Source organism: Ursus arctos, unplaced genomic scaffold, assembly GCF_023065955.2.
Source record: "Ursus arctos isolate Adak ecotype North America unplaced genomic scaffold, UrsArc2.0 scaffold_17, whole genome shotgun sequence".
Lineage (NCBI taxonomy): Eukaryota > Metazoa > Chordata > Mammalia > Carnivora > Ursidae > Ursus > Ursus arctos.
In genome coordinates this window covers 42361502-42377317 of record NW_026622841.1, presented here as the reverse complement: position 1 = coordinate 42377317, position 15816 = coordinate 42361502, and positions in this window count along the sequence as shown.

Sequence of the window (15816 nt, the reverse complement as noted above, 5' to 3'; positions counted from 1 at the left end):
TCTTTGAAAGCATATCTGAAGTTCCTTTCATAACTTTAAATGCTGCCTCCAGACAGCATTTAAACAGGGATAGCTAGGAGATAGATGAAAATATTTATAACATTCAATCAAAAAACTATATTTTGTTTTCACAGAAAAATAATATAACCACTTCTTGAATTCAGTGGACTTATAATGTATACAAAAATGTCCATATATAATGCATAAATGCCTAATTCAATTAGATATACCGATTAACTGTTGCTGAATATTTACAAACCAGAACGTGGTTTAACTTCTCTTAAAGAGAGAGCTGGTAATAATTATCACTAAAATAATGATTCATTTTAAATTCCTTTGCATTGGCTGAGGGCCCGTTCCATGCCAGGTCTTATAGAAGACTCTGAGGCTTTCAGGGTGCGTAAGATGGAATCCTTGCTTTCAAGGATCGCACGGTACAGATAATATGATAAACTAAAAAGGATAAAATATGTGGGGCACTCTGATTATGGTGTGCCCTAGAAACCATTCAACTTTATTCTAGAACGAGTCATTTTAACACAACATTTACATGGATCAGGGAGATTTGGGGGCCGTGGTAGGGAGGAGAGAAACCTTACTAACAAGTGTCGGGTACCTTCTTTGTGACAGCACCGGGCAAAACAAAGGGAATAAAATAAATAAGGCCCAGGTGGTTTCGGCCCTCAAGAGGCTTTCAGTCTGTGGAGAGGCACAAACAGATAAACACATTTTTTTTAAAGGTTTATTTATTTATTTTAGAGGGGCAGGAAGGGCAGAGGGAAAGAATCTCAAGCAGACTCCCCACTGAGCTTGGAGACCGGCCTTCCCCGCCCCAGCTCACTCTCACGACCCTGAGATTATGACCTGAGCTGAAATCAAGACTCAGACACTCAACCGACTGAGCCCCCCAGGCGCCCCCATAAACACATATTTGAAGCACTGTGATAGGTGCCATGATGGCCACGGTGCTGCAGGCATGGAAATACAGAGAAGGCACTCCCAACCTACGGGGCTAAAGAGAATGGGGAGAGGGTCACCGGCCTACAGGAAGAGACAGCTGAGCCCTAACAGATTTAAGACTGAGCCAGGTGACCTGGTGGAGAGAAAGAAGGAGAACATTTGAGGCAGAAGGTACTGCCCACAGGCACAGAAGTTACAAGGAACATGGTTTGTATGAAGAACGGCAAGCAACTTAATGTTTCTGGCACCTAGATTTTCAAGCTGGGAGGGGCGGTTGTGCCCCACGGGGCCTACGTCCATTTCACAGTCGAGCGAGGTAAAGCTCCCAGAAGCAAGGAGAAGTTAGCATTGTCACACAGGTAACAGTGGGACCAAAATTCCAACCCCATCTGTCAAATTCACAGCATTTACTTTTTACATTTCTTCAGAATTAATTTTTACAGATCTGTATTTATAATGGTTACATCATAGCATAGAAAAAATATATTTTATCTGTTTTTGTTTGGAAAAAAAATACTTCCTCAGAATTACAAAGATATTCATGAAATAAAAACTAAGTAACGGAAGAGGGAAAAATGACAAAATGTGTATATGAGAGAAATGATGCAAATATATCACATTGAAATAGCTAAATTAGTTGTCCATTTGATAGAAATAACTATCAAAATGATAATTATTAGGCAACAGATTAGTGTTGTGATAAGGCTTGTGGCAATATTCTCTGGATTGAAGATACTATGGACAAATAGAAATAGCTCTTTGAAGACTTTCTGGTTGTCATTTCTCTGCCTATATTGAGAACTGCCTTAGTTCATGATGAAATCATTCCATCTCTTTAAAACATTAAAGTTCTGGATTTTTTTTGCCTCGTTTCGGCAGGCTCCCAAACTCACAAACAAGTAACTTGTCATCAGCTGCTCTTCATTAGCAAATTGCTATGACCCATCCAATTCCGATGCTCAGAAACAGTACTGAAGGACCAGGGCATGCTTTTCTTCCCCCCATTACAGTAGCTAACAAATTGGGCATGAAGAGAAATGATGGCAATGTGATGAAAATAGGAACAGGGTAATTAAAATGAGATAATTTAATAGTGTATACCCTAGGTGAGAGGAGAATGAACTTCTAAAATGTAACCCATTAAACCACAGCAGAAGCAAAGGAAGAAATAAAATTCCACAAATGCTACCTAACCCTGGAACCTTCCCTGTACAGCCAAACAACAGACCCCTTGATGAAAAGTGATTTTTACAAACATTGTGAACGGGACACATAAGCAGAAAGGCAATTATAATACTGACCCATCGTACAGGATAAAAACATCCACCATCAAAAATAAATGCCATAAAGAAAAGAAGGTGTGAAAATGTCTACTCAGGTATTTTCCAGTAAACAAAAGAAATTGGAAGAGAGGCATTTAGAGAACCTACGAACAAAAGCAAGGAGACGAGGAAGGTCATTATTGACTAGAGTCTACTTAAAAGGCCTGGTTGTTAAGGAATGGGATTACAGGTCAGGGAGAGTTTCTTGGTTAGCATAGATGCCAAAGCCCTAAATACACAAAGTTTATTTAGTTTCTGGTTCTGTTTTTCTTCCTTTTCTATAGGATGTTGCAACTGTAAGAGAAGAAAAAGTCAAGAAACCTTAGGCACAACACACAAGAACCCAAGTCCATCTGTCTAGTCATCCAATGCATGAAATACACCATGACTGTGTTGTGTACATTTTAATGGTCAACTTAGTACACATTTCAAAAGAGTGTTAGATTTCTTTCTAATCCATGCTGAATGAGAAAAAAAAATTCAAAAGAGACTAAACTCTAATAACACAATTGGAAAGGGGACCAACCTAAATGAATAGAGTATCACTTTCATGGAGGGTCTTAAATTGAATTTTATTTCCTGACTGAGAGTTATATATGCATACAATTAATAGCTAATGAATGCTGGAAAATAGAAGTTCTTCCAGGCTGGATATAATGGAGAGAAGAGGATTATTTATGAATGGATGTATTATATAAAATTTGGTATGACCAAAACGCTTAAATAGATTAAAATTGTGTGATTAAACCTGTAGATTTAATTTGTGTGCACTTAATACATACCATAAGAGCAAATGGTAGTTAAGGCCAAGTCTGAATTCATACACATTTTGAATTTGTGAAATTGGAAGCAATGAAGTTTTATTACATAGAACATAAGTATTTGAACTTTCTAATGTTTTAAGGAGACACTTAGCTGCAACAGGAAATTATGTACCATAAAAATTCTTGGAAGTGGGAAGTAGGGTGAAAAACAGAAGATATCTTTAAAGGATTCCAGTGCATCTGGGTGGCTCAGTTGGCTAAGTGACTGCCTTTAGCTCAGGTCATGATCCTGGAGTCCCAGGATCCAGTTGCCATCGGGCCCCCTGCTCAGCAGGGAGTCAGCTTCTTCCTCTGACCCTCCTCCCTCTCGTGCTCTCTCTCTCTCTCAAATAAATAAAATCTTTAAAAAAAAAATAAAGGATTCCAAATGAAAAGATTTGGGAAAGGAAATTCCTCAAAGTAGTAGAGATTAAGCTATTTACTCTTTATGTAGTATGCATTAAATCACGTCAAGTGAATAAGAATGAATGAATAAATGAATGAATGAAAAACAGAAATGGAATTTTAGTATTGGTATATATTTTACTCCCAAAGACTAAATAAACTATTGGTTATAATAAATAAAACCTCTTCAGGAATTTATTAACACTGTGACTTTCGACTCTAGGGACGTATCACGTGACAGCTCTGAAGAGTGAACTGTTCTGCACTCTGTAAGATGAATGGGTTGTGAAGGGTCTGTAGGTATCTCTGTCATTTGCCAAAGTCCTCCTCTGTTTCGTAGACAGTCATCACTCCCCACTCTGGACTTAGCTCTAAATTTAAAGGACTGGGATATGCCATAACAATACGTAGTTTCTTTGATTTCAAAATTAAATAACATGGTGCTTTAATTAAATTCTAAGTGATGCCATTTAGTGCACACTCCCTATTTTCCAGTCACTACTCTGGGAAACACAACTTCAGCCGTTTCCAACTCAGCTCAAAGGATCTTACTATGAAATGTGTTCCAAGAATCCTACTTTGAAATCTCTTTTTGTGTTGCTTTTCTTCATTGGCCTATTTTTCATACCATTTCTCCCTTCCCTTCCGTTCCTGCTATCTCCCATCAAGGCCTATCTGAGCTGGTCCTTCTCTGTTCCACAAGATTTAGCAATATGAAAACTTAATTCCCCCAAGCGGGAGTATAAAAGAGTACTAATGATTAATTAAACTTGCCTTCCACACCCACAAAACAACTTTTCATGGTTAAATCTGAATATTGAGATTCGAATAAAATTTAATGAGCATATGTTATGTAGACAAGTACATGATGCTATAAGACATCATCTTCCTAATTTTATAGCATTTGAACAGACTTAGATTAAAATAACTTGCTCAAAGTCACGTAGTTCAGAGACTGGATTCGAAACCACCCTTTGGGACAATAATGTAACTAATATGGTCATCTAACGGAATCTAATAGAATAGGAACAATCTAAGAATAAGCAGGCAGATAGGAAAACTATAGGGGAGATATTTTGGCCAAATGCACGCCGTGGTAGCACTGAGATAGGTGGATACTGACTTCACTGATACATCGGTTTACGCTTGTCGCTGGAGCTCTTGCAGTGCGCAGTATGGTAGCCACAAGGTCCACGCTGCTACTGAGCCTCTGAAACATGGCTAGTGCAAATTGACATGAGCCAAAGTGTAAAATATACTGATTTCAAAGACTTTTTTTTTTTAAATGACACAAACGATCTTGTTAACATTTTGTATGCTGTTGACATGTTGGAATGATGTTTTGGATATGTAAGGTGATATTTAAATTAGTTTCATACCTGTTTACCCCCCCTTCCTTCTTCCCTTTCTTCTCCTACCGATCTTCCTACTTCTTATGTTCCATAAATGAGTGAAACCATACGATAATTGTCTTTCTCTGCTTGACTTATTTCGCTTAGCAGAGGGGGGAATGAACCATGAGAGACTGTGGACTCTGGGAAACAAACTGAGGGCTTCAGAGGGGAAGGGGGTGGGGGATGGGATAGGCCGGTGATGGGTATTAAGGAGGGCACGTATTGCATGGTGCACTGGGTGTTATATGCAAATAATGAATCATGGAACATTACATCAAAAACTAGGGATGTACTGTACGGTGACTAACATAACATAATAAAAAATTATTATAAAAAAATTAGGTTCACCTGTTTCTTTTTACTTTTTTAATAACATGGCTACTAGAAACTTACTACTGAAGTGGCTCCCGTTATGTTGCCATTGGATAGCACTTCCCTAGACCTTGTGTTCAGTGTGACCCCTGACTAGCAGCTGACATCCACTGGGGCTGGTGAGAAATGCAGAATCTCAAGAACTACTGAATCCGAATCTGCATTTTAACAAGATGCCCGAGCTATTTGTATTCATATTACAGCTTGAGAAGAAGTTTCTTGGCTCAGGACAGTTTCAGCACAGACACGGCTGTGTTTCTCTATGCTTTTGCAATCCTTTGCGCACAGGGTCCGTGGAGGAGCTAACACAGTTCTTTAAGCACCTACGATATGTCTTCTTTTGAGGGCTTATTCAGGGCTTACTAAATACCGATTTCAGTAAATAATGAGATATTCCTTTTCTGCTGCTATAAGTGCTTTTCCCATACTGGAATGACAATGGCTGCAAATACTGCCCGTGTGCCAGTCAGTCCCAGTGAGAGTTAAAACATTTATATGTCTCACACACTAAAGCCAACAGGAGACAATGGCCAGATGAAAACAGTAGGACATATGAATTTCATGTATACAATATACCTCTTCTGAAAACAGAAAGGGAAAACTGGGATTGGCACAATTGTATGAGAAAGTCTAGCAATGCTGTGAGGGTCTAATTGTCAGCCAGGTCTCCTTTGGGAGCAGAGTATATGAAGGTTATTGCTCAACGGTGCAGGCAGACAGGCTGTTGCCTTTGTCTGCTTTGCAATTTACAGTTTGGGGATGAAGGGAAACCAAGCAATATTCTTTTCTGTTTCCTTTTTCCTTGTTCTTGTTACCAATAGTACTCATTCTGGTTCGCAACTCTGCCTATACTTATAGAGGAATTTAGATTGCATTTGTTGGTTCTGAGAGCAAAGTATCATGCTAATGAATCACTAAAAAGAAAGCTGGTCTAATTATAGCCAAATGGTGCAGAATAATCTCACTTATGATTGCCCCTGATTAGGTGTAGGCTGCTGTGTTCGCTGCAGGGGACTGCAGATTATCACTGAAACGCAAGGTGCCCACTGACTGCCAGGAGGGGAAGGACTTGGAGAAAACAAAAATACTGCAGCTGTACTCTATTATTTTGCTGTTAAAGTTATGTCTTAAAGTTTCCTATACCTGTTATCTTGAAACTGGCATTGTTCAATCAACCCTTATTAGTGAATTGATCTCATGTTCAATAAATAAACATTAGTCACCTGGTAACTAAGTATGCACCCATAGGCTATCATAACATTACAGTCATGTTGCATTTGTCTATGAGGGATACTGATTTGTTTAAGCAACTGCCAACAAAGGTTGATTTAATCTGAGTGGAATCCCATGGAACTCTGAGGTCAGAGATCACAAGAGTGTAGGACTCAGGTTGCTAAGGATTATCTCCAGATTCGAAATGGTCTGAAGAACTTACTAGACTTTCTGAGACTTTCCTTCCAGTGACCTGCCATTGCTTTCCAGGTACCCCAAATGGGAAGGTGTTGGGCTTTTCCCCTATCAGCTCCCCAACCCTGCTCCCACCCTGTCACTTCAGCTTGTACTATTCTGTCAGAGTCTCCCCAACCACAGTCCTATTTCACGATCTTTCAAGTTGAAGCCTTCATCACTTTTTGGCAATTCTTTCTTTCTTTTCTGGTTCAGATTTTAGAGGAACTATAATTTGCTGAAGTCATTTTTTTCAAGTCAGTCCAGCTCTGTGACAAGGTGGCTATGCTCTGGGGACATTTCCCTAATATATGGTAGGGGAGGGCCAGACATCATAGCTGAGAACATTCAATGTGTAGGTACTGCTCTAGGGACTGGAAATATAAAAATGAGTAAGACAGACACAGTCCCTGAAATTGCCAGTAGTAATAAGTGCTCTGGAGAAAATTACCATAGAGGAATGGGAAGAAGAGCAACTGACAGACTGGTTAAAAAGAGCTGAACAGAGAAGGATTCTCACTGCAGATAGCATTTAACTTGGCACCTGAAAGAAGAGTCAATCATAGGAAGATCAGGGTAAGATGATTTCTGGCATAGGACACAGCTGGTGCAAAGGCCCTGCAGCAGGAAGAAGCCTGATAAGAAGAATTTAAAAGGTCACCATAGTTGAAGATCTATGGCCAAGAAGGAGACTGATGTGAATTTAGGTCAAAGAGGTAGGCAGGGCCAGATGGTGCAGAGCTTTGGAATCCAAGGTAAAGTGTTTGGATTTTATTTGAAGTGAAATGAGAGTCACTGGAATAATATGATCAAATAATTTTAGCTCACAAAATTGTGTTTAATAATTATCACATTTTTGTTGCCTTTAACTCGATTTATACGTATCAAAATGGCCCATAAAACTGAGAAGATGCTCAACTATTAATCACTAAAGAAACTGTACGTTAAGACACAGTGAGATTGTACTGCATATCTACCAGAATGGTGAAAATTTAAAAAGATGAAAAATCCCAAGTATTGGTAGTGCAAATTGGTAAACCTCTTTGAAAAACTGGCAACACCTACCTATACTGAACACACACACACGTATACATAATATCCCATGACCCAGCAATTCTACCACCAGGGATATAGTCAATAAAAATGTGTACATCTGTACACCAGAAGATTTGCACCAGTGTGTTCCAAGAGCCCCAAACTGGGAACTACCCGCATGGATAAATAAGCTGTCTACACCCACACTGCAACACTCTAAAGCAGCGGTTGGCAAACTATGCCCCGCTGGCCAAATCTAGCTCAACGGCTGCTTTATTACTGGCCCTTGGGCTAAGAATGGATTTTATATTTTTAAAGGGGTTGTAAAAGCAGCAACCACAGAACAAACAAACAACAATAACAACAACAAAGAAGAATCTGTACCAGAGACTACATCGGGCTTGCAAAGCCTAAGATATTTACTGTCGAGTCTTTTACAGAAAAATTTGCAAACCTTGAACATAGCGAAGGAAATGAACAAACTATAGCTAAAAACAACAATATGAATAGATTCGCCACATGTTGAGTGAAAGGAGTTCTATCCACAAAGTGTACCTGCCATATACACAGACAAAATCAACCTGCGGCCTGAGATTTTAGGTTAGTGGTTATATATGACCAGACATGGAAAGTTTGCCAAGCTGCACCCTTATGATATGCGTAAGCATATAGTATTTGAACAAGTTACATCTGACAGATTATAGGAAAATGCAACTTAAATTCTTGAAGTCCCCCCTCCTCTCTCTCAGGTCTTGTAAAAATCTTGGGGGCTTCTGTGGTAGCCAGAGAATCGAGGAGAGACTTTTCATCTTTGCACTACTGTAGTCACCAGCGATGGCCTCATTTTCTGAACCATGTGTTTCTTTCTGGCACTCCTATTTGCATACAAAACTAGGATTTTTTAAAAAACCTGATATTAAGATTCTTGTAACTTCGGTCCTTGGTTCCTTATTCTTGATTGCGGTCTTTCTCTACCGTCTCATATCCAAGCCATTTGGCAATTTGTGGGCTCTACCTTCCACACAGGCCCACAGTCCAGCCATGTTTTTCTGCCGTCGCAGCTACAAACATGGTGTAAGCTGCCATCATATCTTTACTGGTTTAGTCTCTGAACTAGTTTCTTGGCTTTTACTCTTGAGTCCCCTGTGTACGACCCAACCAGTGTGATCCCTTGAAAACAAAGACTGTGTCACTGCTCAGGTCAGAAACCTTCAACAACTCTCTTTTTCACTCAGAATAAAACCAGAGTCCTCACAATGGCTAAGGCAGACGCTATCTCTGGGCTCTCTCCCACAAACATGCATTCACTCCCCTCAGCCACACGGATCTCCTTCTCTTCCTCAAAAATGTCACGAGCGTTCTTACCTTGGGGCTATTTGAACTAGCTGTTTTCTCTCCCTGGATTGCTCATTCTCCAGATAGCTCCATAGCTAAGCCCTTGTCTCCTTCAAGTTTTTACTAAAATCTCACCTTTTCAAAGATAATAGCACCCAGTGAGGGTTACGGTGGTGATTCTATTTAAAATTGTCAGCCAATTAATCTCTTATGATCTTTTTTAAAAAAAAATCAATTATTGCATTTGAACATCCTATATATTTATTTATGATGGTCATTGTTTATTATCTGTCTTTTCCAGCAAGGACAGCTCTTCTTGAAGGGCAGTGATTTTTTATTCGTATAGCAATGCGTCCTAAGTGTCTACACCAGCACTTGGCACACAGAAAGTTTCAGTAAATATTGTTGAATGATAAAACGGATGAATGGAGTCCTGACTCACAGGCAAACCATTCTTGTGGCATCTCTGAGTCTTGCCACATCTCTGAGGTACTGCTGTAGAGAGAACTGGGTCGTCACTACTCAAGGCCCTATGATCTCTATTCCCCATCCAGCATGGGGAACCATGTCTCCTTACTCTTGGGCCTCTGTGCTATTTCTGATAGAACCCTTTTAGAGAAGCAAAGCCATGAGGCAGATATTTTGAACTATCTAAAGCTTTCAAACTTGGCCCAAACCTTCTTTGCTCAGAATAAGGAAGGGAAAATGAAAGACAAACAGTAATTTATCCCAGCACCCATAGACATCTCTATATTTTGAAGAGAGTCAGCTGTGGAAAGCTTCAGAGCTATTGTGGATCTGTGACTTCAGAGAACAAAATTTAAAGGTCTCAGCTTCAGGCCTATTGACAGTGATTTCATTTTCTGTGGCTTTATAACTAGGACATTTGGTGTCACTTTTATATAAGACCTGGTATTTATACTTTATTTCAGCTGGGCATTGAAAGTTAGTAGTTTGTGCTTTGATACCAAATATTTTTTAACTCTATGTTATGCTGTCACATAAAATATACCAATTTTTCTGAACTTGCCTTCCAAGGTCTAGTTTAAACAATGATAAAATTATCACGTAAATGAAGCATAAATGTGTTCAAAAGTGAGAAGAGGACGTAAAACTTACAATGGAGAAACAGATATCTGTGGGAAACTCAGGTTCAACATTTAAAGTGTTTGTTACTTATGAAGGTAAAGAACAAGACTATATTATCACAGGAAAATGATTTAAATGCTACTATAAAATGGGTTTTGTTCAATGATTAACTCCAAGCAGAGATCTCATTTGCTAATGGGAATGATAAAACTTATTTTGATTTAGTTGACTCAAGTGAGAAAGCTTATCCTCCCATGGAGAGAAGAACAAATGGATGGCAAGGAAAAATCTTTAGAAATGCAACGCAAGCTAATTAAAATGTCAAGGTCACTTAGCAGAGACAGTAATAGTGGCCACTCGAATAACATTTTATCATGGATCTTTTTTTCATTAAAAATGTTAACGACAGGAAATTTTCTGTTCATCAAACATACCTAAGGAAAACGTAACTCATGAACCACACTAAGTAAATGATACTTTAGTAAAATCTTTACATTTTCATTAAAAAAAGACCACATAAAGTTACTCATGTATGATTAATTAGCATTTTATTCTAAAAAGATTTGATAAGGGACTCAGAATCTACTACTACTACTAATTATTATTATTATCATTATTTTGTAATTGGGTGCTCAGAGAAGACTCCTACACAGTGTAACTGAGATATTGGGCGAGGGGAAGGAGGGCTCTTGATTTGCTACAAAACATACCATCCTTCAAAGATAGACTCAGCAATCAAATTGACCTTGGGCAAGTTGTTTAACTTATCCAATGCTTAGTTTTCCCACCTGTAAAATGAGGATAACAACAATGCCCACCACAGGGGATTACTGTGAGATTAACTGAAATAATATATAAAGCATGCAGTTGAGCATCTGGCACAGAGCAGAAACTCAGTAAATGCTAGTCGTTGTTGTTATTATAGGGTTTTTTGGTGAATAAGCTTTGTAAAAATAGCTTTACAAACTTGCAGTATTGATTTTTTTGCTTTCAGTTACAGAATTTTACATTCATTTCTATTACATGTCTTCTCATTAAATGCAGCCCATCCGTCCACATTACTAATATTGCCTTAGATCTCAAATTTATCATTCGCCTCCGCTTCTATCCCTCCTGGCCTCCTACCATTCACAGTCCTGATTGTCATGTCATCTAAATCTTTACCCAACTCATTTGTAAAAATTGCAGGCAAAACAGGGTAATATTCAGATCCTTAAATTTCAATCTTATAAGTTTAATTAATAGTAGGGCCAGAAATTAGCTCTGTTTTGGGTTAAGTCTTTCCATCTGTTATAAATCTTTGAGCATTCTTTCATCGAGTCAACATTGCATTTATCATGTTATACTTTGAATAACAGTGATTTTTTGATTCCTCTACTAAATTGTAGTCTCCTTGTTATTAGGAATTGTGAGTTATTTATCTCTATTATTTATTCATTGACTCCCACAGTATGTACCAAAGTACCTTCTATACGTACTTGGTCAGGAGAGGTTTCCTGAGTTAACAGAATGAAAAAAAAAAAAAGGCAAAGATGGACACATCTTTGACTTAAAAATATGGTTCAACTGAAAAAAAGGTCACCTTCTGTGCTGCCATGTACAGCTTCCAGTAGGGGACCAACACACCTTTGAGAACAATAAAATGACAGTGATCATAAAACGATCATCTTCACATCTCTTTCATTTTCTAAGCATCACCTCCTTCTCGCTTTCTTTCACCTTAGATGTCCCTGCTGTGAAGCTTAATTAAACCATGTTTGCAAAGCATTCTGAACTCTTCAGAATAAAGATGCTACGGAATTGCATTATGTGTACAGTGATGTGAGCACGTCTCCCTGGTCATGTCTATAAATCCCATGCCACTCCAAATTGGAGGCAGCAAAGCAATAGACAAGCTGAAGTGATATAAAAATATAACACATATTCAGTGAATGTGTCTAGAAGACTTTAAGAATGTGTTTTCTTTTAGAACAATGATCCCTGATGGCTTTTCTTGCTAAAGGGCAATGAGTAAAAGTTGGAAACCCATTCTAGCCCTGCTGGTAATTAACTTAGTTTTATTGCACGATGATGGGCAAATTGAATGACTCTGGAAAATCACTTTACATTTTCAACCTCAATGTCTTCATCTGCAAAACACGGTGTCAGAATAGGTGATCTCTCGGTTACCTTCAAGATCTGCCAATATATCAAACAAATAGGGTAGTGTCATTTCTTATGCACAGATTGATATACACCATTGCATATGACATAATTCCAGGCCTCCTAGATTAGGAAGAAAAATGAGTTCATAATTTAAACATAAGTGAGAGAAGGACTGTAAAATTTAACTGATTGTCTTAAATATTAACTGCCTGCAGTGTCCTCCCACTTATTCTTCACATTGGATACATCCTCACCACCCTCCCAAGTCCACCACTACGGAGGGTCTCTCTTCTGGGCTGTTGTGTGTTGTCATTTTACATTTATTCTCTACATGTTTTCATTCTCCATCTAGATTGTAAACTCACTGAGGAAAGGCATCATATAATACTTCTTTTTATCTTTGAAAGGACATACATATCTAGGCATTAAGAGATCTTAAACACTCAGTGACTAAGTAGCTTTTATAAATATCTGATTATGATACCAGTTGCATTACCATTAAAGGTAAACATAAGCACTTTTAAGTGCCCGTGTAATATTTCATAATGAGAATTAGCATGGGTCCAAAATTTGAGTCTGCCACTTATCGAAGGTTTCTACCTCTCAATTTACAAATCTGCAAAATAGTGAATTGCTCCCTGCCTTTTAGAGATGTTTGAGTATTACATGAAATAATATGAGCAAAGTTGACACATAGCAGATATTTGGTAAATAGTAACTACCAGTATCATGACTATTAGAATGAGCATGGTAGCCATACACTTGGCTTTGGTATGTTTACACAGCTAATCAGTGGTCTTCGACTTCTGTGTGTGACCACATCTGGGGAGCTTCTGAAATATTTAGCTACTGAGGACCAACGCCTGGAAGGTCTAACTCTGGTGATCCTTGAAACTTATCTTGAGGAATGCTGTTTCACAGTTTAATTGTTCCTAACTTATCCTTTTTCTTAAAATTCTTAAAAAAAAATTCCTCAGAGTTCCAGAGTTGTCAAACGTTTGACTTTTTACCAAGTATTAAAATATTAAAATATTTTGATGCATGCCATCCTGAAAGAGAGGCTGCTTGTGGAAACAACCTGGAAGGTATAAGCTTGAAAAACAGGGATGAAAAATTACCTAGTGTAATTTCCCTAACCAAAGAAAATAATTGCTTTCCAATAGCCTGAAAATTACACAAACTCTTTCCCCCCCTCATATTATAACTGCCATTTCCAATTTCCAAGTATGGCTAAGACCTCAGGTTACTCACATATTCTTTGAACATCAATATTTTAGACAATTATTTTTAGGGCAAGGTTTACATTGGATTTCATTTCAGTCTTCTGCCAATTGGCAATATCACTATACAACTGATTTGAGACTGGTGTCAGTAAATTGCTTCAACCAATACTTTTGATACATTGTTCCTTAGCTGGACTCTCAAGCACTTTAGAATTTTGAGAGCAAACCATAAAAGATTAAGGGCATCAGGGCAAAACATATTAGGATTGTAGATATAAGCACATTCTAGCAGCACAGATTTTCAAACTATAAAATTACTTTAACTTTAGTCTTTAAACTTTTTTTTAGTATTTAAGTTTTCAGCCTTTCTTCAAAAAATCTAAGTCATTGTGAAGAATGATAACCGGGGACAAACAAAACTGACTTTATCCTTCCCAGACTCCAAGTCATTTCTTATCAGTTCCTATTAGTATTAGCAAGGGGTATAAGTTTAATTACTGTAAGACAGAGACCAAAATAACGGTAGTTTAAAGAAAGTACAATCACTTTCTCTTCACAGAAAGGTCTGGGTTAGTCATCCATGGCTGGTAGGGAGCACATCGCAATCAACAGAGGCACCCATTGCTTCCATCTTGTTGCATTATCATCCTCAACACAGAACTTGCATTTCACTGTTCAAGATGGTTGCCCCAGGTCCTGCCAATCATCCTCATTATGGCCCATGGGAAGGGGTCCTTGCAGCCGTTAGGCATGTTTCTTCCCTTGAAGTGCATAACCCAGAAATGACACGTAAGTGTTCATTCACATCCCAATGGGAAGAACTTATTCGCATGAGCACATTTAGCTTCAAGGGAGGATAAAAATGTAATCTTTAGCTGGGTTGTCATATATCTAGCTGTAAATTCTACTACTGTGTAAGAAGCGAAGAAGGGATTTAGGGAAACATCTAGCTTCCTCTTCTATAACTGATGCTCAGTAAGTTCAAATGGATTGATAAAATGCACAATGAGTGCTACTGAATCAGTGTACTAACTAGGGACCTTAGGGAGACTCTCGTTATAACCTAACAAGATTATAGGAAAGGTAGAAAAAGTGCTAAGAAAGGGGAAACTTATATTATGTCAATACTTTTCCCAAGGGTTAGCCTGATGACTTAATGGTCTAGAAATTTTTTCTTCTAAGCATCTAAATTGCTAATCAGTTAAGGGAATCAAGCATTTTTATTACCTACAACAATCTAGAGAAAGTTGGGCCTTATCTAGGAGAACCAGTACCAACCTGATATCAAGTATTTATTTATTTATTTTTCTTTTTAAAAAATTTAATTTATTTTGGTGGGGGGACAAAGGAAGAGGGAGAGAGAATCTCAAGAAGAATCCCTGCTGTGTGCGGAGCCTGATGCAGGGCTCGATCTCAGGACTCTGAGATCATGACCTGAGCCAGAGTCAAGAGTCATACATTCAACTGACAGCCACCCAGGTGCCCCTGATATCAAGTATGTATGGTATGTATGTATGTATGTATGTATTTTTTTAAGATTTTATTTATTTATTTGACAGAGAGACAGCCAGCAAGAGAGAGAACACAGGCAGGGGAGTGGGAGAGGAAGAAGCAGACTCCCAGCGGAGGAGCCTGATGTGCGGTTCGCTCCCAGGGATCTAGGATCATGCCCTGAGCTGAAGGCAGAGGCTTAATGACTGAGCCACGCAGACCCCCCGATATCAAGTATTTAATTTTATGACCAAACCAGTACAAACTCAAGGAAATACTAAAATTTGAATATACATATTTATACTCACTCTGTAATATATCCTATGATCATTCCGTAGAAGTGTAAGAACTATTTATTCTCTTTTACAGTTGCTTACAGTTTCTTTGTGCGAATGTACCACTGTTATTCAAACTAGTTCCCTGTTGGTGATAATTTAGGTCATTTGCAGTCTTTGCTTAAACCAAGACTGCTACAATAAAGGGCCTTGTATGGATATTATCTTTTTTTTCAACACTGACAACATATCATTGGGATGGAGCCTTGGAAGTAGCATTGTATATCTTTAGGTATTTAAAAACATTTGTGTTTTTGTCCTATACATTAACATTGTACTGCATGCTAGCCTTGGTTCTTTCTTTTTCAGGGGCACAAAGGTTCTCTTTGTTGGCTCTCCATTGTGAGCAATAGTAAAATGAGCCACCAACTTTTTTCACCTCCTGCCTTTTCCTCCTCAGCGGCTATTTTGAAGTAATATCCTTTTATTCTCTGTTTAAACCTATGAGATTATTAGTGGGT